Here is a 23229-nt window from a genome sequence, read left to right on the forward strand (position 1 = left end):
CAGTCTTAAGGGAAAAAAATGTAGCTGGAGGAATCAGACTCCCTGACTTCAGACTATACTACAAAGCTACAGTAATCAAGACAATATGGTACTGGCACAAAAACAGAAACATAGATCAATGGAACAAGATAGAAAGCCCAGAGATATCCCATGCACCTATGGTCAACTAATCTATGACAAAGGAAGCAAGGATATACAATGGAGAAAAGACAGTCTCTTCAATAAGTGGTGCTGGGAAAATTGGACAGCTAAATGTAAAAGAATGAAATTAGAACACTCCCTAACACCATACACAAAAATAAACTCAAAATGGATAAGAGACCTACTCTAGACCTCCTAGAGTAATGGAAATAAAAACAAAAATAAACAAGTGGGACCTAATGAAACTTCAAAGCTTTTACACAGCAAAGGAAACCATAAGCAAGACGAAAAGACAACCCTCAGAATGGGAGAAAGTATTTGCAAACAAATCAACGGACAAAGGATTAATCTCTAAAATATATAAACAGCTCATGCAGCTCAATATTAAAAAAAACAAACAACCGAATCCAAAAATGGGCAGAAGACCTAAATAGACATTTCTCCAAAGAAGACATACAGATGGCCAAGAAGCACATGAAAAGCTGCTCAGCATCACTAATTATTAGAGAAATGCAAATCAAAACTACTATGAGGTATCACCTCACACCAGTTAGAATGGGCATCATCAGAAAATCTACAAACAACAAATGCTGGAGAGAGTGTGGAGAAAAGGGAACCCTCTTGCACTGTTGGTGGGAATGTAAATTGATACAGCCACTATGGAGAACAATATGGAGGTTCCTTAAAAAACTAAAAATAGAATTACCATATGATCCAGCAATCCCACTACCGGGCATATACCCAGAGAAAACCATAATTCAAAAAGACACATGCACCCCAATGTTCATTGCAGCACTATTTACAACAGCCAGGTCATGGAAGCAACCTAAATGCCCATCGACAGACGAATGGATAAAGAAGAGGTGGTACATATATACAATGGAATATTACTCAGCCATAAAAAGAATGAAATTGAGTCATTTGTTGAGATGTGGATGGATCTAGAGACTGTCATACATTGTGAAGTAAGTCAGAAAGAGAAAAACAAATATCGTATATTAACGCATGTATGTGGAACCTAGAAAAATGGTACAGATGAACCGGTTTGCAGGGCGGAAATTGAGACACAGATGTAGAGAACAAACATACGGATACCAAGGGGGGAAAGTGGTGGGGGGGTGGGTGTGGGGGTGTGATGAATTGGGCGATTGGGATTGACATGTATACACTGACGTGTATAAAATTGATGACTAATAAGAATCTGATGTATAAAATAAATAAATAAAATTAAATTAAAAATTTTTTTTTAAAAATGACTAACTCCAAATTGCTACATATTTTATGTATTGTTACCAATAATATTTTTTTCTCTAGAGTTTGAAGGGATAACCAGAGCCTATTAGTCAGGATAGGCTAAGGTTATACTGTGGAAACAAACAACCCTCAAATCTTTTAAGACAGAAAAACTCATTTTTCACTCTCACTATGTGTCCATTGCAGGTCAGTGGATAGACCATCTCTGTGTGTCTTTATTCTAAGACCCAGGCTTAAGAGCTCAGCCACTGTTCCTGTGTTTTCACCACTGTCAATTGCCAAGGAATGCGCTCACATTCTGGCCATTATAAGCTTCCTCCTAGAGGTGACAAACATCACTTCTGCTTTCACTTCACTGATCAATGCAAGACACATGGCTACATCTAACTAAAGCAGACGGAGACCTGTAAGCCTATCATGAGTTGGGAAGGAAAACCAGAAATATTTATGCCTAAGCACATGCATTGGTGAACAAATAGTGCAAGCCTGAGACTGTCACTTAACTAAGTCAGAACACTGACGTCTGACTATGCTTAGGAAGCAGCCTTCCTCAGGTGATTCCTTACTCCAAGTTCTGAGCACCTGTGGTTCATGTTGGGCCATAATCATTTCTGCTAAAACTGGCTAAGAACCCCATGGCTAGAGCTAAAGATACTCTATTCCATCTTGTGGTAACAATAATAATTATACTAATAATAGCTACAATTCTGAATAGTTAGTTACTACATGTCAGGCACTATGTTAAATAAACATTTTACATACATTATATTATTTTCCCCTGACAATTTTGTGAAGTAGGTATTGTCATTATATCCCAATCTATAGATAAGGAAACAGAGGCACAGATAGTTCAAGCAACTTGTCCAGGACATTCTGATTCCAAACCAATGTTCTTTAACTACTATGCTCTCCTGTGTATTAAGCCTTAGAATGTTATTTTTCTATACTGTAGTATTTTCAGATTATTTTAAAACATAATAAAAAAATCAAATTTTTTTTTTTGCTTAGAAATTTTCACTTTTTTTTAACTTAAGTTTTTTATTAGTTTAATTAAAAGAAAATTTGGGGACTGTTTGATATCAAGTTTTCTTTTCCCCCAATGGAAAAAAAATAATAAAACTGTTAGCGAAATTACTTTAATGCTTATATACAGTAATGTTCTCTAAACACAACCATCATTCATGAAGTTTAAAAAATAATGGCAAAGGATCCATTCAATTCTCCAAAGAAAGACTAAAATGACTGTTCATTTTTTTTTCTGTGTAAATTTTTTCACAATTTTTCTCATATGGTTCTGTGCAGATCAGATAAATACCCTTCTTAAACACAGCTCTGTTGGCAAAGCTTAGAAATGAACTTTTACTTTCCTGTTTAAAAATGCAAATATAAGAGTAGGAAGCATTCGATCATTCATTACAGAGAAGGTATTCCTACCATTAACACTTAATCTGTTACGATGAGAATGCACAGAAATACACCTAGAGGCAAGCAGTCAAAACACTGTAATGACGGCAGCTTCACTGCAATTTCCCTTTTTCACTACTGCTGCCTCACAAACGTAGTCTCTGTAATGAAATATCAGAATGAAAAGTAGGAACCATGAAGACAATGCAACAATAATAGAACTGCATGTTGCCTCTGCAGTTGGAAAGTGGAAAACTATTTTCAAAATAACTCATAATCAGAAATTTCAGAGAGTATTCTTGCTTCTCTTACATGTGCTGTAATCAACAAAATGCATACCTCTCTAGAGAAAACAGTGTTTTCCTTTAAGTCTGATAGACATCATACACAGAACCCTTGGCCTCTCTTGCTCATTTCTTGGCCCAGGGTGGATTTTATTTAGATCAAATTGATTTAAATGACGAGTCAGGAAGACTCAATTTAATTATATATATATGTATTTTACAATGCAGAAATGCAGGGCTAGTTGTCTAAATTAAATGCCATTCTTATTACTTACTAGGACCTGATGTAATTTCTTCTGGAAGCATTTGTTTAGAAGGTGATTCTTTGCTTCGTCTCACAGGAGCCATTTTGTATTTTTTTCCAGGACTCTTTCTCCAGTCTACCTAGATCATCACCATCAACTAAAGCAAGCTTTCCATTTGTGTGTATATGTGTATGTTTGTTTTTCTGAAAGGAGAATGTATGGAAACACTGTTCAACTCAAAGTTGTATGATCTTGATAAGTTTTTTTAACCTTTTGGGCCTTGATATCCTCATGTATAGGATGGAAACAATAATAGTGGCAGACTCTGTTGAACACCCGATAACCATTCACCCCTTCTTCCTTGCTAATAGAGCTAGACCTTTTTTCTGGAGTCTGGTGACCATGTTCTTCAGAGAGGCAGGGCTGCGCCATGGCCTCACAGGACACTTGAATTAGCCAATCACAGCAGCTCTGTCTGCCTCGCTACTAATAGGGAAGGCACATGAGTTGTGAATGTCATCTCAGAGAGGCCTTCAGGGATTACCCAACAAAGGTAAAATACCCATGACCACACCATCATATACACAATCTCTATCATTCAATCTGTTTCTATTTTAATCCCCCTCAGCACTTATCACTACCTGATATTTTCTTGTATTGTAATTTGTTTCTGTCAATGGGGTCCAATCCTGGCTGATTCTGATCTAATTAGTCTGGGTTGAGGCTGGGCCATAGGTGTTTTTTTGTAAGTACCTCTCAGTGATTTCTTATGTGCAGCTAGATCTGTAAACCACTGGTTTATGTGTTTTCCAGGTCTCTCCCAATAGAATGTAATTTCCAAGAAAACAAAGAACTGGCCTGTTTTGTTCATCCAAGTGTCCCTGGCCCCTCGAAGGACACATGGCACATTGCAGACATTCCGTTAAGACTTGTGGACAGACTGACTGTATTGTAATTCTGTCAGTATTTGTCTGTTTTCCCAGTAGTTTTTGAGCTCCTAGAATATCTAGTCCACTCTGCATAAAAAAATAAGTGACACAAGAAAGTTCATTAAACGTATGATAAACAAACTGCATTTGTGAACCCAAATGTTCTCACCAAAAACAAACAAACAAACAAACAAAAAAAGCAAAAACAAAAATCCCACAAATATATGTGAGGTGATGTATGTGTTAATTAACTAGATGGGAGGAATCCTTTCACAGTATATATGTATATCCAATCACCATGATGAACGCTTTAAATATCTTATAATTTTATTTGCCAATTACACTTCAATAAAACTGAAATTAAAAACAAACAAAAACCCAAGCTGTATTTGTGTGCTGTAAGGAAGACAAAGATGAAACTGGGTGTGGCTGCTGTCCTCAAAGAGCTTGCAAAAGAAAAAAAAAATAGCAGATTGCCATTATACACACGAGAATGCACTAATTGCTGTGATGAAAGAACAAAAGACTTCAGGGGAAGTAAAGATTGCTTTTTATTGGGAAAGGAAGAAACCAAGGAAGACTTCATGGAAGAGACAGCATTTGAACTGAGCCTTACAGGATGAATGGAATTTGTCTACGCAGAGAAGCAAGACTATAGGGGTGAAGTGTGGAAGGAGAAGCAGGAAAGTTCTTCCAGGGAGAGGCAAGAACACAAACAACAAATCAGCCCAGCTGGAGGTCAGGAGGGCTAGAACGAAGACACTGGCTATCAACATGGGAAAGATTAGATGGTGTCAAGATATGTTTCCAATGACAATGCAAAGGTCTGAGCAACTGACTCCAACTTGGTTGTTTGGTGAGGATAATAATGAAATTGGGTTTTCCTAATTGAGGGACTGAGAGAATGGGTGTCATTAATAGTCGTGGAATCAGGTGAGGAGCTGGTTTTGAGTGGGGAAAGGCAACGGCAAGCACTGATTTGGAGTCTCAGTTTCAGTGGGTTGGATGTTCTGGCAAGTTTGCAGGGTGCTCGATGTGCAAGTTTAGAGTAGGTGAGAGAGATCAGGATGGAGAATCAGATTTGGAACTGCCTCCCACCCCAGTGACAATGACAGAAATCATAGAAAAGGGTTTGATAAAGGAAGAGGGAGAAATTTAGTGTCAAAAGAATCAAATCTTGAGAACACTCGTATTTTGGGGAGCAGAACTTGGAGTTAATGGAGAAGTTGGGAGCCTTCAGAGAGGCATGAAGGGTGGCAGAATATGCCACTCCAAAATATGCCTCTTTGGCATAAGGATTATTTCAGGCAGATTATCATGGGAAACAGGAGACACTGGAGAAATTATGAAAACATACTAGAAGTTACATTTTTGTAAGGGAAATTTACATTATAAAGGAAATCTCAATTTGTAAGGGTGCCTCCCTCTCTGTTCCAGGAAAAGAAGGAGTGGAATCAACTTAAATATGTATATCAAATCTTACTCTTATTTACCACACTTTTCCTGGCCACCTCCCCGTAACTGCCCTCCTCCACTCCTCCTTCTCAATTTTGTCTTTAGCTCAAGATGGTATTTAAGCCTGAGTTCTAAACCTCTTCTGAGAGCTCCTCATTTTTCCCTGGTATCTCCCATGTACACATGAGGTATACAAGTTAATAAATGTCCATTTGTTTCTCTCTTATCAATCTGTCTTTTGTTACAGGCTTCTCAGAACTGAGAAAGGTGGAGGGAAAACTATTTTTCCTCCGCTACAGGTAGGAAGAAAACAAAGTTAGTAGAGGTTACCAAAGTTAAGGGGAAGCTTTGTTGGCAACCGGTTTGTTTAAATTTATATGTGTAAACTAGCATGTTTGCAGGCAAAGAGGAAAGGGCCAATAAAAAGAAGAAACCAAATGTGTAAGAAGGAGATAGAATTATTGTCAGAACATAGTCCCCTAGAAAGTAAAAGGAAATAAGTGTCCAAGTCCAGGCTTGAAAGAAAAGCTGTGCTAATTTGACCTAGGAAGGGAGGAGAAGAAAATGAATGAAGACATGAGAAATTGTGAGGTGGTAAAGAATGAGGTCGAGGAATTCCATAATATATACCTTCTCCAAATAACAGGAGGTGAGGTCACCTGTAATGAATAAAGGGAGTAGGGGCTTGGGTTTAATGGTTTTCATTGAAAATGCAGAGGGGATAGTAAAAAGTGAAATTAAAAAAAAAAAAAGGATTTCCTAAGAACAGCAATGGCCCTGCTGATGTTGCAAGGAATCTGGAGTAGAGTCCATCACTCCAGTTTCCAGAACTTCTCCTTCAGCTCTACTGCTGGGTGCCTGGGGCAGAGGATCATGGGAAGGTCTGACCCTGACAACCAGACTGGCAGGGGGACAAGGGAAGGCCAAAGAAATAGGGAGGAAGTGTCAAGTGACTGGTTTTACTAAGTCTTTCCATTAAGAGCTTGACAGTTTAACAAGAGATAAAAGGGCTGACCCTGTCTTATATCTTCACTTCTAAGAAACATGTTATTTCTAGAGTTTGAGAATTGAGCTCCCTCTTTTCTAATGTTTAAGTAAGTCCTCTAGAGATTCTGAAGATTGTCTGAACATTGACTCCTATTAAATATAATTGATTTTCTTTAACATAAGAGTTTTAAGGAACCGCATATATCTCTAACGCTTTTACCTGAAAATCTGAATCTCAATTCCACATTGGCATCTTTACATTTGTACAAATTTGAACACAGAAACATAGCATATTAACTTTAAACATTACCCTCTTCTTTTTAAACAAAAGAATATGGTCTTCCAAACAATTTTTAAAGCGACAAAGTATAATGACTTTCTCTATCCATTTGCCCTACTGTGGAGGGAAGTAAAATGGAAATTGAATTGGGAGGTGAGGTATTAGTCAACTGTGCAGCTCTAGAAAGGTAACAAATTCTGGGCCTATTTTATTATCCGTCATGGAGGGGTTGATACAGGCTAGGTTTTTTTCCCAGGTCATTTTTAGCTCTGCAATTCTATGATGTCATAGGCTGGGACAAAGTCTTAACCCAGCTCTGTAATTCCCCTCTCCCACCTGGGTCTAGTAAAGCCAGTCATGGGTCCTCCCAGTAACCACAGAATCAACAGATTTGCAAATTTTAAGAAGTTGGAGGTCATTATCCAACCTCCTAGTACACACACAGAGTGCATTACAAAAAAATTAACATACAGTCTTTCAGGAGCTCTTCAAACCATTCAAGGTCAACATCTGCACCCACACCATAAACCTCAGTTATCGCTGCTGTTCAACAGAGTCTTCCCTAATCTTTCTCCCCAGATCGCTTCAGCCCCATCCATACCCTGCCTCACTGGTTTTGGAATGGAAAGTGAAATCTGTAGTGGAAAGTGAAACACAGGATTCTTATTTTCAAAAGTGAAATTTAGATTAGAATCACATTGCATTAGTAGAAACTTCTCTCAGAATCTATTGTTGTTGTTTAACTACTATAGCCCCTTTCCAAGGTTAATCCTCTCCATTATAAAGAGTTTGAGAACAATTTAGTGTGTAGTTTCTCCTCCCTTTTTCTGAACTTGCTACCTATTGGGCACTTTTTCCCCTGCAGCTAATGAATAGAGACTAGAAAGACACTGAAGTGATGGCCCCCTCCTGGGGCCTGGCCTGCACCTGGCCAGCAGGATCACCGGTCTACAATTAGGGTTTGACTTACACTATCAGGTTCTTGATATCACTAATTATCAGGATCTATGCAGATTATCTTTCTCCTTTTGCGTTTAAAAGTTACTTTTGAGAGATGTATTTCACTTGGGCAGGGATAATACTGGTGTATGCAAGAGACTGAATACAAATATTATAATCATGATCTTTCTGACACACTATGTTAAGAGATGCTGCCATTTCAAAACGTCTCCTCGAAAACAATCCAATTAAAAAATGGGTAGAGGACTTGAATAGGCATTTCTCTAAAGGAGACATACAAATCGCCAACAGGCATGTGAAAAGACATTCAACATCACTAATCCTCAGGGAAATGCAAATTGAAACCACAAAGAGATACCAATTCACACCCACTGGGATAGTTACTGTCAAAAACAAACAAACAAAAACCCCAGGAAATAACAAATGTTGGTGAGGATGTGGAGAAATTGGGACCCTCGTGTACTGCTGTGGGAATATAAAATGGTGTAGCGGCTATGGAAAACAGTATGGCCATTCTTCAAAAAATTAAACACAGTTACCATATAATACAGCAATTACACTTCTGGGTAACTCAAAAGAAGTGAAAGCGGGGATATTTGTACACCCATGATCTATTCACAATAGCTAAAACATGGAAGTGACCCAAGTGTCCATCAACAGATTAATGGATAAAAAACTATAGTATGTATATACAATGGAATATTATTCAGCCTAAAAAAGGAAGGAAATTCCAACATATGCCATAACATGGATTAACCTTGAAGACATTTTGGCAAGTGAAATAAGAGAGTCACAAAAGGACAAATACTGTATGATTCCACTTACATGAGGTACCCAGAGTAGTCATAGACAGAAGGTAGAATGGTGGTGCCAGGGGCTCGGGGGGAGGAGGGAATGGGGAGTTACTGTTTAATGGGAACAGATTTTCAGTTTGAGAAGATGAAAAAGCTCTGGGGATGGATGGTAGTGACAGTTGCACAACAATGTCAATATACTTAATGCCACAGAGTGGCACACTTACAAATAGTTAAAATGGGAAATTTTATGTTATATATATTTCACTACAATTAAAAAAAAATGTCTCCTGAGTCTTTGAGATAGTGGCAAAGATCAAGAATACGCTAACTTTTCCCGATGCAGAAGAAAAAGTGACATCTGTGTACCTACTATGTACCAGGCAGGCACTCACAAATCACACACAAAAGCAAAAACCAAATAAAACACAACAAACAAACAAACAACAACAACAAATACCCTGATTATATACTATTAATCCTTCTTTACAGTGAAGAAAGCAAGGTTCATAACGTACCAGCAAGAACCAGTGGTAGGATTCAAAGGCAGATCTGCCTGACTCTCGAAGCCTGCATTCTTTTCACTCCACCATGCTGTTTTCTGCTACCCACAGTTGTCTTTGAAGAGGCTTTGTGCTCTGACTATAGAGCTTTTATACTTAAAAGTTGAGCCTGCCTTCTGAAGTAGGCTAAAAAAGTCAGTCAACCAAATGCATTCACTACGAGCCCACCATGAGGCCCAGGACCAACCAGGAGTCGTGTTTCCACTCTGCCGTTGGCCATATGGCAAAAAAAAAAACCACACACACACACACAATTAAAATTTCAGTGTTGGTTGACTCCCTCAAAAGCCTGCGAACACTCTGGACCAAAGTAGTATGTCTTTTAATATTCCATATGGCCAGAAGAAGAGGAAATAGTCCCATTTTACAGGACAGGAGCTTTTTCATCTTTTTCCTAAACCTCCTGCCATCGTAGTTACTGATCTGCCGTTACTCATTCATGTTGTGCTTCAAGCTGGAATTTAATAATTAAGGGAATGTTTGGGGCTGTGCAGAAAATAGGCATCTCTTGTTCGATGTTTTCTGAAAGAGAGCAGGAGGCCTCTGGACTCCCCTGTGCCTATGAGCCAAGGTTTCATTTTCTGACTCTTGTGAAACACACAGTGAGGAGTAAAGCAGATTGTCTACACATCCTCACACAAAGCAGGGTGTTGGCATCATCTAGTGAATCCAGCCCGTAGCTGAGTAAGTACCAGAGCGTGAGCCCCATCCTCATTCATACATCCTGGACTCCCAACTTTCCATTTCATTTAATAACAGGCAGCTTGATCACAGAGCTCCAGTTAGGGCCATTCGGGATCCAAGATGCACCCGAGATCTCCCCTCTGGGAAGATGATCTTTACATATGGTTCCAGTTCCCGTATGTCTAGGAGACACACGGGAACTGGAACCATGGAATATGTGGCGTGACTTGTTTTGCCCACAGGTTTGATTAAGTTCAATGAATTTGCCAGGGGAGCTCCATGGTTTCAACACCAGCACTATTTCACCTCTTAGTCATCACACAGGTTTAGTTTCATAAGTATGCTCAGAAAATTTGACGTTTTTTTCTTTAGTACCTAAAGATTCTTATCTCTGAAAATGCGCTGCTACTCCACAAATTTGGAGAAGCCAAATCAATTTCATAAGGTGACATTAAAAAAAAAAAAAAAACTAGAGCTCTTCACAATTGAGAATAATGATAAATGAGGAAGCATATACACTTTCCATGGCATATTTAGTGTTTAAAACCTACACTTTAAGAATGAGTGTCTAAATGTGACCTTTTTATTATTTTTACTCCGCTATAAGCAGTTCTTTCTTTTGAAAATTATCTCCCTTCATTGTAAAAATGCAAGACAAAACCTTTTATCAACGATCACTTATTGCTTAACCGCATTTTCTGTTGGAGACACAGCTTAATTTTTTAAATCAGGTTATGCTAGGATATTAAACCCTCCTACATATCCTGCCAAAGAAATCTCACAATCTCATTTCTAATCCGTTAGACCTATTTACTGCACTTGTATGTATCATTCACAAATATGAACAAGCCATGGCCATAGACTCTAATAAGAAGACCCATTGCTCAAGGAAATCAAAGAATAAAAATCAAGTTCTGATTTCACTATTTCGTCCATCCACAGCATATGCAGGTAAGGAAACAAACTGGCAACACTTTTACATGTTGTCCGTCACTGAGGCTAATATGCACCTTGACCTATAGATGAATAAAATCTATATAAACATAAAATCCATATATACACTGGTATCCGATTCTAGACAAGTTAAACCCGCCACACTCTTTTGGGAAAGAATGCAACTTTAGGATAAGACCCACTGGTAAATGATAGCTGTTTCTGAGGTTATCCTGAAAGCAGCTGCACAGAGCAGAGGGAGGAAGACACCTTTTTTTTTTTAATGGTAAATACTGCCCCTCGAATACGCAATTCCAGCCTTTGTTAGCAAATTCTGAGTACAAAAGGATTTAACCCCCCAAACAAACAAACAAACAAACAAAAAGCCAAATCACAGTCCTTATGCTGCAAGATAGAAGCTACCCCAGTGCAATGTGTAAGAAAGATAATGCAATTAACATTTTACAACCCTCAAACAAGACTGCAACATTCAGATGATCAGCCCACAGCTTCACAGCCCCAATTGATTTCAACTGGGCTCTGCCTTCCTCCCAAGAGAACTATGCAAACAGCTTCTTAACATTTAGCGTGTTTTCCTGATGAGTCACCGAAGCTAAGCACTAATGAAGATTATTTTTTTCAAATCAAGGTGTCACGAATTTGGTCCTTCTCAAAAGCCCTGCTAACACAACCCATCCTGACCATTTCCCCCCATCCCCAGAACAATGTGTCTTTCTTCCCTTCGAAATCTGCCCTTACAACCCTAGGCGAGGGTCATTTTTCTCACTTAGCGAGGAGCAACACGAAAAGTGTTTCCTTTACCTTGGCTCCCGAGGCTGGTCTGAGACGAGTGGCTTTTCTCCTCCCTCCGAGCCGCTGTGTGCAGGCGAGCTCCGGCGCAGCCCGCCCAGCCCAGCCCAGCCCAGCCCAGCCCAGCCCAGCCCAGCCCCGCAGTAGTAGGAGCTGCCCACGGCGCGGCAGCCACTGTGTGTATGTGTAGCAGCGGCTCCTGCAGCCCAGGGACTAGTCCCCACCCAGCTTTGTCTTCAGTCATCGGTCTTTCTACAGGAAGCAGCGCATCTCCCACTTCCTCCTCTTGCTAGCTGTGAGCTGCTTACTTCTTTCCCTCTCCTTCCATTTCAGGGCTCACGGGAGCCCTTTCCTCTTCTCCTGGGCTACCGACACCAATGTGACTACAATCCCCTTTTCCCCTTTGTTCCAAGACCCTTTGGGGCCGTCTGTTCCTTCCTTCCCCTTATTCCCTCAATTCTCTCAGCCCCCTTCCGCACAGAGTCTGCTTTCTCAGCCTGAACTTGGTCTGTTGTTGCTGCTGCTGCTGTTGTTGTTTTGGGTGGGGGGGGGGGGTGGGATCCACAGCCCCTGGCCAGGTTCTGCCCCTGAGATCCAGCACCAGCCTCCATGGCACCTCCTGATTTACTGTGGTCCCTATCAAGGCAGTGAGCTGGGAGCTTGCAGCTTCTTGCTGCAGCATTTTTCTCTGTGGCCAACATTCCCGATGCTTCATTTCTCCAAGGTTCCACTACTGCTGAGATCTCGCTTAACCCACGTGCTCAGAAAAGAATGGCCCTGATAAGTATTCTTATGGGGCATAGGAGCTAAACCAAGTCCTGCAATGCTACCCGTGGCCTAATAGTGAAGACATATTCCCTGAAAGATTCTCAAGGGTGGGGAGGAACAAGGTAGAGCTGGACACTGGGTCTTCTCACCCCAGAAACAGAGCCCTCTTCCCCTCCACCCCACACTAGCAGGGCTAAAAGAACCCTCGTCATCCTCTTGTCTTTTCCCTTCACTTTAGGAGGTGGTGCAGTGTTAGGAATAAGGGTAGAGACTGCAGGCCAATCTGCCCACCAGTATTTGAGTCCAAGCGGTCATTACTGATTTATGAACTTGGGCAAATTAACTTCTACATGCCTCGATTTCCTCATCTGCAAAATGGAGGTGATTATAGTCATAGCCCATAGCAGAAATCTGAGGATTAAATGAAATGGTGCACAAAAGGATAATAATCATTCCTGAAACATGGGATTCATTCAATACATATCAGCTCCTATTATTTTTAGAGGAGGTGGACGCTCAGAGACGGTGAGTGACTTTGGCAGTCAGCAGCCAAACCAGGACCAGTACTTGGTTTCCCAATTCCCCACAGTAGGATATTCACCACTAAACCTCAATGCTCTTGGGACTCTGAATTTATTCAGCCTGTGAGTCATTCTTCCCCACTATGAACACAAGGTGCTTTGGGGAAGCTACAGATTAAACCCAGACTGAGGGTGGGGCTCGGGGGAATCCTTCTAGTGACCAGGCAAACACCATTAAGAAACCTCTCCTCAAGAATCAGTGCCTGGAAAGCTAATCTTCCTGGGCAACAGTTAATTCCCAGCTCTATTTTTTTTTTTTTTTTTATGTAAGGGCTTGCGTGCTCTTATAACTACTTTATTTATTTATTTATTTATTTATTTATTTATTTATTTATTTACTTACTTACTTACTTATTTATTTTTGACTGTGTTGGGTCTTCGGTTCGTGCGAGGGCTTTCTCTAGTTGCGGCAAGCGGGGGCCACTCCTCATCGTGGTGCGGGGACCGCTCTTCATCGCGGTGCGCGGGCCTTTCACTATCGCGGCCCCTCCCGTTGCGGGGCACAGGCTCCAGACGCGCAGGCTCAGTAGTTGTGGCTCACGGGCCCAGCTGCTCCGTGGCATGTGGGATCTTCCCAGACCAGGGCTCGAACCCGTGTCCCCTGCATTAGCAGGCAGATTCTCAACCACTGCGCCACCAGGGAAGCCCCCCAGCTCTATTTTTTAATCCAGCCTTGCCTTACCCCTCCAGCAAGTAAACTAACAAGAAATGTTGGAAATCTAGGGTGGATGCAGGATAACTATCATCAGGGAAGTCACCAGGCCTTCCTAAGCCACCTTGAGGACTACATTACATTAGCCTGGAAGGTACAGAATTTAATTTCTATGAAATGTTCTGAGACAGTCCCCAGGATACTCTTTGTTTCGATTTGATGTTCCATAAACAGAGCTTGCTTATTTCTTCCTAGAAATCTTTTATCAAAAAGGACCCTGTGGGCTTCCCTGGTGGCACAGTGGTTAAGAATCTGCCTGCCAATGCAGGGGACACGGGTTCGAGCCCTGGTCCGGGAAGATCCCACATGCCGCGGAGCAACTAAGCCTGTGAGCCACAACTACTGAATCTGCGCTCTAGAGCCCGCGAGCCACATCTACTGAGCCTGTGTGCCACAACTACTGAAACCCACGCGCCTAGAGCCCATGCTCCACAACGAGAGAAGCCACCGCAACGAGAAGCCTGTGCACCATAACCAAGAGCAGCCCCCGCTCGCCACAACTAGAGAAAACCCACGTGCAACAAAGAAGACCCAACACAGACAAAAATAAATAAATAAAATTTAAAAAAAAAGGACCCTGATGTTAACTCACTAACATCAAAAAATTACAAAGTGGATTGATTCAAGATTTAAAATGAGGAACTACTTTTGAACCACCAGTAAATAGAGTTGTAGTCGTGAAAAAGGATTGGATAACATTCCCACAACCTCCTACAACCCAATGAAGATCAGACATGGATTACCTCCAAATCAGGAATCTTGGTGCCAAAGGTTACTGGAAGCTTTTAAATGAAAATTTAAATATATATGATATCAAGTCTAAGAAAAATGAGAAGCACAATTATGAATGGTTGGAAAGATTTTGGAAACAAATCTTTGGTTAATTTTAAACTAGTGGCAGATTCTGGCATGAACTCTGGATTCAAACAGGTCCTTTCTGTTGTTTAAATCCTCTCTCACTCCCTTCTCTCTCCCTCAACCATCAGAGAGTGGCTGGTACTTATCTTTATGTCTACATAGGGAAATCTCTTTCAGACACTAAAATCTCTAGGAATTTGGCCTGCTGCCTTCTGATCTGTTCTTCCATCTCTGGCCCTTATAAAACTCTCAGTAGGTTAACCTGCCCATTGCTGGGAAGTGTCAACCAACCTCTCTTCAAAGCTAAAAGCTAGATTGTAAGATCTTTCTCTTCTTGTCATTAACCTCATTGCTTTCAACTGATTCTAATAGCTTCTTTTTCTGGAGAGAAAAGAAAAATGTGGATGTGTAGATTGGCCAAGAGAGAAGATTAATCCAGTTCAGAGCTCTTAAGACAAGCATGGTAAGTGTGCATACTGAGACTACAAAGTGTCCAGTTCTTTTTTTTTTTAAAGTGTCTATTTCTTAGGAGATATAATTACATCTCACCATGAACCACTCATGCCATCAGTAACTAAACATGAGCCTATACATAAAACAGAAGCCTGTAAAATGCTTCAACAGTCATCAGTGGCCCTGTTTGTAGGCATTGATACCTGTACTTCTTACATCTACGTGGCAGCGGAGGTCGATGGTAGTAGGGAGGCCATGATTTTGGTCTGTTATCTCTCCTGCGTTATTGAGCATTCTAGCTGGATGTTCCTTGGAGTTCTTTGATATCAACAGTCCCCAAATTATACATATTGACTTATCCAAAGCTTGTTCTCCTTTCTGTATTCTCCATTTTACTGAGTAAGGAATACAACAAACCAGTTGCCTAGAGCAGGAATATAAGAATAATATCAGAATCATCTGTCTTTGTTACCCCATGTCTGATTTAAAGTTCCTCATCCTTCATACCCGCCATGAAATTCTCTCTTCCACCAAACTCTTCCTCTCTATTACCGTGGCCATGGTCTTATTCCAACAATACTTTGGTTTTCCCTAGATGACTGCAATACTTTCTACTTTGTCCTCCTACCTCAGTCTCTCTTCTAAGCCATGCCCACTAGAAGTCCATCTCTAAAATGAAGAGGTGAGCAAGTCACTGCCCTGCTATAATTTTTCAGAATCTCCCTTCCTCATTGCTTGCAGGATACAAGGCTTAATTCCTTTGCATGGAATACAAGGCCTTCTGTAACACCACCCACCTACATCCTAAACTTCTTAGCTAACCTGTTGCAACCCTACATCCACCCGTTCTACATCCACCTTCATGGTTTCTCCTGGGGCCATGCTCTTTTCTCCTCTGCATCTTGGCATATGCTCTTCCTTTTGCCAAAAACGCCCTTATTCTTTCCTCCATTTTTCTGCTGGTGACCCCCACTTATCCCTTCAGACTCAGCTTCTCTCAAAAACGTCCCCTGACCATGCAAACAGGCGGGTCTTCCTTGCCCCATGAGTGCGCAGTGCCTTGCCTCTGTCTCCATAGAGGCACTAACTGCAGTGTTTTAACAAGTTGTTAATATGTCCACCTCACTCATCAGTATCAGCCCTTAAGGCTACGGCCAGGTTCCATTCATCTTTACTTGTCACAAACAGGCGCTTAACAGAAGTTTGTGTAATGAAAAAGCATCATTGAAAGAAATTCCAAAACTGCTGTTGTTTTCCTTTGGGTGCCTGGGGAAGGGAAAAAAAGGAAGTTTCTGATATGGGAAGTTGGTCATGGGGTAAGGAACAATGATCCCTCTATTTTTTTTCCAAATCATCTGCAGGAAGCCATGGTACATATATACCAAATTCTGAATATTTGTTCTCTAGGTAACCCTAAACAATCCTGGGGCAACTCCTGGTTTCATTTCTGCACTGAATTGCTTATAAAGAAGCACAGTCTGGCAACAAAAAGTTATTTAGAAAATAAATTTTTAAAAGAAACAGAAAAAAAAAAAAAAGGAAAGAAAGCTATTCTTTACTTGCATTTCCAGATGCAAGGAGACTTAAAGGACACTAATTTATAAGCCAGAGATTAATTTATAAGCCAGAAACTAATTTATAAGCCAGAGACTAATTAATAAGCCAGAAACCCTTTTCACATTCCCTCCTGAATTCTCGGGTTTTTACCACCTCACAGCTGTCCCAGAGCCTCTCATGCCAAATCCCCAGACTCTTCCTCTAATCTTGTTAAATACTGTTCCTCCCTCTGTCCTCCCCCCTTGTTTTGCTCAGCTATTTCTTTACTGTTTTGATTGACTTGCCTTCTCTGGCTAAGCCCTCCCTGCTTTTCCACCCACGTCTCAGTATGGAGTATGGGTCTCTTTCTCCCCTTCCTTATTCTATTGTCTCCAGAAGGAGCCAGCAACCAACCAGCACTGCAGCTCCTTGAGGGCATGTGTGGGCTGCGCTGGAGAGGGAATGGTGAAATGAGAATAAGAAGGTGAATTCGTATATTAATAAATCCTGTCCACTCATATGCATGAATGATACATTTAATGGCTTGCTTAATTGTTGTGCCAAATAGTCATCAAGAATAAATAAATGGAGGCTTTCCTGGTGGCACAGTGGTTAAGAATCCACCTGCCAATGCAGGGGACACGGGTTCGAGCCCTGGTGCGGGAAGATCCCACATGCCGCGGAGCAACGAAGCCCATGCGCCACAACTACCGAGGCTGCGCTCTAGAGCCTGCAAGCCACAACTACTGAGCCCGTGTGCCACAACTACTGAGCCTGTGCTCTAGAGCCCACGTGCCACGACTACTGAAGCCCACGTGCCACAACTACTGAAGCCCACGTGCCTAGAGCCCGTGCTCTGCAACGAGAAGCCACAGCAATGCAAAGCCCGCGCACCGCAACGAAGAGCAGCCCCCGCACACCGCAACTAGAGAAAGCCCGTGCAGTAACAAAGACCCAACGCAGCCAAAAATAAAATAAATTTAATAAATTTTTAAAAAAAGGAATAAATAAATGAATCATTGAGCTGTTATCTTATCACAGAAAATCCAGAATTCCAGCCATTTCTTGGATCAACTAAAAGGAATGGAAGTCTCTCTAAAGACTTCTTTTGAAAAAGAGGCATAGTCATGATCTGATCTCTGTGTCAGCACGATCATTCCCTCCCCCGAGACATCTGAGCCTGCCCCCAGCTGTTAGGGAGCCAAGGAGACTGAATCATATTTGGTTTAAAGAGAGTCAGGGGTCAGGGTGGGTAGAACTAATCTTTCTTGAAAGAGAGAGAGAGAGAGAGAGAGAGAAAGAGTGCCGCTGACCCTCACAAATGGGAAATGTCAGTCTCTGCTGCATAGCCCAGCACAAAAGTTAATAGGACAAGGGGTTTGCCAAGCCACGGCCACCTCTTCCTCCAGAGAAGCATGAGTTCTCCTTTCCCTTTGCCCTGGGCAGGGCTAACTAGGGGGCTAACTGGATAGTGTGAAGTTCCCCAGATTCTTCCCTCACATTGCCTGAAATGTCACCACGATTGAACTCATTTGGGTTGTTAACCCAAGTGTATATATGATTGTACTACATACATAAAGCCCTGGGGAGGTTGCCAATGATCAGTGAGTTCAAGAAATTTGCTTTCCTAACAAATACAAGAGTTGATGGGAAGGGAAGGAGGGAGGGTGTGGGCTCAGAGACAAAGGGTAGATGGAAGCCAAGGGGTGCTGGAGGAGGGCTAATCATGAAGCGGGAGGTCTTGCCGAAGAGACACCGGGTATGGAGGGACACAGAAAGGACGCACACAGGAGCTGGGGAAGGCAGTCGAATCAGAGCTGGAGACAGGCAAGAAAGAGCCATAGAGGCCTGGCTGTGGATCCAAACAGCTGTGCACAGGGAGGGTTTGGCCAGCTTAAGTAGGGACAAAGGCCAGACACTCCCTGAGTGGACACTGCCTGCTTCATGTCTGAAGTTCTGGGCTTCCCAGAAAATGTTTCAAACCCTCCACCAGTGGAAGGTAGGGTTGGACTGCCCACTAGGGTAATGAAAGAGTTTAAACCAAATGCATTCTTACCATAAAAACAAAGAGCAATTCTGCAAAATACAACTTGTCCCCTCTAAAATGTCTCCAAAGATGCATATAGAAAAGCAGGGACAACAGGAAACAAGCAACAAGATCAAGAAGAGGGAGTCAGCAATGAAGTTTGGCAGAGAACACTGTACACAAGCAAAGCCTGGGAAAAACAATCCTTTGAAAAGAATGTCAGAATTAAAGGATGCGAATCAGTGAGATTAACATCACAGGAGTAAATCATTTTGAAGTGTCTTGAAAGAAAAGCTATATGGTAATAACTCCAGTAATTTGCAGACAAGGCAGAAAGGCAAGATTTGATTTTTCTCTGCCAAATACGTTGCCAGAAAGGATGATCTATTTTGATGGTAAATAAGGTGGCAAAAGGCTGGGCAATAAAAGATGTTTGGAGACCTTCTGTCATCGTGTCTTTGGTGATTTCTCTACTGTAAAGAATATTCGTAGGTTTGCTTATGACCTTGATCTCCCCAGCTCTAGTTTTCTCGTAAGTCTTAAGTTTCTTGCTTTGGATTTTCCTGTGATAGAATTTCAGAAACAGAACCATAGGAGCTGGGGAGGGAATTGTGATGTCGAGTGTTGGGTGGTGAATCTGTCTCTACTCCCAAGTCCTCTGGAGTCTAGCTAGACTGAGTGCTGGGCTGTGGGCAGGGCTGTGTCTCTGGTCTCTGTATGCTGTGTGTGCTCAGTACATGTTTGTTAACTTTAGGGAAATCTAAACCATTAGGTCCCGTGGAAGAAAGTTATGAGTACTACTGACCACTTTGAAGATACAAGAGCATACATTTTACAGCATTTTAAGAGGAGGAGCAAACAAACCACCAAGACTGCTTAAAATATGACCCAAAATGTTTTAGGAATCAGAAAATGAGAAGAGAAGGAAAATGTGCTATTGATGCTGAAACAGGAAAGACCCTGAAATGCCAACCAAGTAAGGATATTAAACCGAGAGGCAAAATCTGTTATTTACTTAGATGGTAATGAAGGCCCAGTATATGTAGAAAGCTCTTGTGAAGGTTTGTCAGTTGATGGCTCTCCTCACAATCTGTAAACTTGGAAAGTGCATTTTCAGTAATGTGAAACATTTGCTATAACTTCCCATGAAATGTTACAAAAATGATTCAAGTTGGGCTTCCCTGGTGGCACAGTGGTTAAGAATCCGCCTGCCAATGCAGGGGACACGGGTTCGATCCCTGGTCCAGGAAGATCCCACATGCCGCGGAGCAACTAAGCCCGTGTGCCACAACTACTGAGCCTGTGCTCTAGAGCCCGCGAGCCACAACTACTGAGCCCACGAGCCACAACTACTGAAGCCCACGCGCCTAGAGCCTGTGCTCTGCAACAAGAGAAGCCACCAAAATGAGAAGCCCACGCACCGCAACGAAGAGCAGCCCCCGCTCGTCGCAACTAGAGAAAGCCCGCGCGCAGCAGCGAAGACCCAACGCAGCCAAAAATAAATAAATAAATTAAAAAAAAAAATGATTCAAGTTACTTTTGTAAGAAGTTATTCAACATTCTTTAAGTATTACTTGTATGATTACACAGGGTAATTTCAGCAGAGAAGATTTGCTGGCGTATAGTAAATGTGAAAATCTCAAATGACTGATTTGGCAAACGTAGTCAATAAATAAGATTTCTTAGCAAATTACTACTTTTACTTGTACAGTTTTCTAAAAGGAAATAGCTGGGTTAGTTGTTACCCCCGCTCCTCCACAAATCACCTATTGCTTATCCTGATTATAGCCCTTATCACACTATATTGTTCTTGTGTGTTTCCCTTTCTCCATCCTCTACCACCTGTGGAATTCTAGAACACATAGGTCATGTCCTACTCAATGCTGTATCTCTGGTACAGTGTGCAGTGCACAGCACATAGTAGGTGTGCAATAAATATTTGTTGCATATATGAATAAAGGCAAAAGCATTTCAAGTGAGGTACAGAGATTAATTTTAGGAGGAAGATTATAAGCCAAACATCTGTAGATTTATTTATAATTAAAAAAAATTACATCCTACGGTATCACGTTAGGAAGCAAGTCTGTCATTAGTTATACATTGTCATTAATGGCTTTGTTTTCAAATGAAAAGAGTGGGTTACTTGCTCAAGACCAGTGATTGTCACTGATTCTTTCCCAGCTCAAAATACTGAAATTCACCCAGACCACAGCCAAGCCATTTGTTTGCTATTAAATATTTACAGACGTTCCCCCTAACTCCCCACCACCAAATTTTTGCATCTAGAAAGTAGAGTTATACTAGCTGAAAACTGACAGCATAAATATGACTAAAAAAAAAGTCCCTTTAAAAACACTTGCTGCTCTGATATAAGCATGGGAAACTACATGACCTGAATCCTTACTTAAGGATTACATACATCAATGGTTTTATACCTGAAGAAGGTGGCAGCAATAACCTCAAATAATGCAGTCAAGAGGGAAAAAAGTTGTACTTGCCCATAACTGAGAGGACACCACTAGAGAAAAATAGGATTTCAAGGAAGAAACTAAAGTGTTCAGAATGACTGGATTTGCTTGATCGTTAGTGAGACAGACTCCCATTTTATTCTGGAATAATAGTCTAGGGAAATTCTTCAAAGACCCGCCACTTACAACAATCATCAGATGGGAAAATAAAAACACCTGTCTACCCCTAGATTTCTGGGCAGATAACTGTGTGCTTACCTTGATTAGCCAGGGTCTTGATGGTGCCTGATACATAGTAAGCACTCACTAAATCTTTGTTAAATGAATGAATGAACTTTACAAGAATTACTCGTTATTCACATTTATAATACATGTAAATGATGAGGGTTATGAAGTAGCACCACACTCTAACCAACTGAGCTGACGGCCAGGATTAGGTTAGTATTAACAAAAGATAAAAGCTGCGGGTTCTGGTACGGATGGTGTAGGTGTACCACATTACAAAAAGCAGTTACAATGAACGCTTCTGTGCAGATGTTGTGTGGAATGACAGGTATGCACACGTGGCATCAAGTCATGTCGTCTCACTACTTTGACAACCAGCTTGTCTCCTCCACTCCAAGGGAAGCTGCTTCATAACATAAGGGATCAGTTTCTCCCACTTCATATCTGGAAAGGTGTTAATGACGCACCCTCTAGGGCTGCTGGAGGAGAAAAGGCATCCTCCAGCCACTCTAGATTTGGATACTGATGTTCCTGGGGCTGCCTTCTTCTTCTCAGGGTCAGTCAATGGGGAGAACATCGTGAACGTGGGCTCTACGTGGGGCCCAGGAGCAATGTTCTCTGCTTGCAATCTGTTCTCTTCTGACCCTCAGTAACCAGAGGTCAGCAATCTCTTTAGCCTCACAGGTGCCACAGAAGTCCCCACAGGTGCCCTTGGCAGGTTTTAGGAAAAAACAGAAGAGGGGAAATAAGGGGGAAGATTAAGAGGGAAGGGTTCATTTTTCTCATGAGAGCCATTTTGTTAAATAAGACCTCTGGGGACTTCCCTGGTGGTGCAGTGGTTAAGAATCCGCCTGCCAATGCAGGGGACATGGGTTTGAGCCCTGGTCCAGGAAGATCTCACATGCCGTGGAACAACTAAGCCCATGCGCCACAACTACTGAGCCTGCACTCTACAACCCGCGAGCCACAACTACTGAGCCCGCGTGCCACAACTACTGAAGCCCGCATGCCTAGAGCCTGTGCTCCGCAACAAGAGAGGCCACCGTAGTGAGAAGCCTGTGCACTGCAGCAAAGAGCAGTCCTCGCTCACTGCAACTAGAGAAAGCCCGTGCACAGTGACAAAGACCCAACGCAGCCAAATAAATTAAATAAATAAATTTATAAAAAATAAATAAGACCTCTGAAAACAGAACTCAACCGAGAGCCAAATAAACAAGAGGCAGTGTAACTTACTTTTATTTTAAGAGGATAAAAATGAGAACTTGACCTTAAAATGAAGGGAAAAATACCACCACCACCAGATGAAGAGGAAGAAAAGACCAAGAGGCAACTGTGTTGCTTGTAAAACTCCCAGAGGCAAATTCTAATTCACTGAGTAGTAGTATTCTTTTGGGGGCAAAATAAACTTTCAGTTTAAAAAAGTGGGGATGTCACTGGAATTGGTCTTTTAAAAGCATTTACTTTTTATCTAAAATTGGGTATAATTTATACATTCAGCTACACCATTATTTATTGGAAGCTTATTAGGTGCCAGCAGAAAACAAAATAGTTGAAGTCTCTTATCTGAAGGAGTTTATATGAAGGTAGGGGAATCAAAAATAAAACAGTTAACAAATAGATACTTGTTATGTCAAGTAGCATTAAGTCTTGAGAAGAAAAATAAAGGGGAACAGAGTGGCATACAATATTTTAAGTAGGATGGTCAGGAAGGCTACTGGTTACTCCCTGATTTCCACCTTTTCCCACTCTTTTCAATTAATTCTCCACCCTCTTTGGTTTGCTCTGGGCCTGATGGTATCTCCAAGATGGCCTCCAATTATTCTTGCCTCCTGCTATTCACAGCTTGTGTGGTCTCATCCCCTAGGTGGATCTATATGAC

General features: G+C 41.5%; 1 protein-coding gene and 1 long non-coding RNA gene across 3 annotated transcripts in view; one reads left to right on the forward strand and one right to left on the reverse strand.

Annotated features, from left to right (window-relative positions):
- Positions 1-11854, reverse strand: part of GNG2 (G protein subunit gamma 2) — a 129459-nt gene extending 117605 nt beyond the window's left edge. The window contains exon 1 of one of the 2 annotated variants that reach the window (XM_082384873.1): positions 11736-11854. The gene's annotated coding sequence lies outside the window, so the exon portion shown is untranslated. The remainder of the gene's footprint in view (positions 1-11735) is intronic. The other variant, XM_082384874.1, reaches the window with a different exon arrangement.
- LOC309625419 overlaps positions 1-23229 on the forward strand; it is a 606027-nt gene that overhangs the window by 77081 nt on the left and 505717 nt on the right. The window lies entirely within an intron of this gene.

The sequence above is a fragment of the Balaenoptera borealis genome, assembly GCF_965194805.1.
Source record: "Balaenoptera borealis genome assembly, chromosome: 3".
Lineage (NCBI taxonomy): Eukaryota > Metazoa > Chordata > Mammalia > Artiodactyla > Balaenopteridae > Balaenoptera > Balaenoptera borealis.